Raw genomic sequence first — 1,574 nt, forward strand, 5'->3', positions numbered from 1 at the left:
AATTATTACAAAGCTATTTGTTCTCCACCTTAAGTAATTGTTTCATCTAACTTTAATTTAATTTAAAAAATTGAACATAAATTGTAGTGTACTAGTCTTTAATATAATCCTCCCACATAGTACGAACAATTTCCTCACGTTGAACTTGTATTTATCGATCATGTGACCGAGAAGACGAACCAACATTGTTACTTTGAGCCATTTGTTGGTCAATATCATCCGCAACTATATTTTCATGCTCATAGACCATAAATATTTCATCAATATTTAGGTATTCTCACAAATAATTATGTAACACTGCACAAGCTATGACAATTTCACTCGTGTATCAATATCATAATGGTTCATGCCTTGTTTCAGTATTCTAAATCTATTTTTCCAAGCTCCAAAAGTCCGTTCAATCACATTGTGCAGAGATGAATGCCAATAATTAAATAGTTCTTTGGGATTTTGAGGCTCTCTTTCACTTCCTCGGTAATCTTGCAAATGATAGCGTAGTCCTTTGTATGGAGCTAAAAATCCTCTTTTTGTGTTTCAAAAACCAGCATCAACAACATAATATTTATCTACCAACAAACATTTTATAAAGAATTACTAAAAGCATTTGTGACGTGAATGAGACAACTTTGTGTAAATAAATAATATTTATTCTAAGGGTGTAATTTAAAGTTACCATATGGCGGAAATGGAAATTGTGACGTTGGTTCAACAAGTGCATTTTCAAGTACTTTACTATCATGTGCAGTACCATCCCAACCAGCAGCAACCAAGGTAAATCACATATCAAAATCACAAGTACATAAGACATTTTGTGATGTTCTTCCTTTGCGATTACGATATGCTTGTTGCACCGCTTTAGAATCCTCCCTTTCTATATATGTTCCATCAATCGCACCAACACAATCCTATCAAATAAACAATACATCAATATTAGTTTAATTAGTGAACATAAAATAAATTGGAAGCATTATAGAATGCACTTCATAAAAATAATGTTTGTAAGAGTAATAAAAATAGTGATTTCAAGACAATGCAAAGTCATAAAATAAATATTATCTCTTTAAACAAAGTTGATAGGAAATATGTACTAAATACTAATAACTTACACATAAAATATAAATGTGCACTTATTAAGGCTATAAAATAAATTTAATAATGTGATTGAATTTTACCTTAAACTAAGGCCAAAATCGAGTATTATGTTGAATTTTGGAATGTACACCAGTCATATTTTTTGGTTGGATAAATATTGGTGTCATCTTGCTAATTGCCTTGGCAACTATTTTAACATGCCGGTTAATTGTTTCAAGTGAATGTTGAAAAGTTTCACAATCGTGAGGTGTGAGTTAAAGTGACTATATGTTGGTGAGAATAATAAATTTTATGTCGGTGAGAATAATAAATTTTAAAAAGTAATGATGTGATTATAAATTTTATTTACATATGAAACAAATGGTTAGTAGATATAAATGTGGGGTTGTTTTAACAAAATATAAACTCATGGATCAATTATTGTATTAAAATATCTCAAATCATGATATGAAATTCCCATATAATTTCATATCATGATTTTT

Source organism: Solanum tuberosum, unplaced genomic scaffold, assembly GCF_000226075.1.
Source record: "Solanum tuberosum cultivar DM 1-3 516 R44 unplaced genomic scaffold, SolTub_3.0 scf00777, whole genome shotgun sequence".
Taxonomy (NCBI): domain Eukaryota; kingdom Viridiplantae; phylum Streptophyta; class Magnoliopsida; order Solanales; family Solanaceae; genus Solanum; species Solanum tuberosum.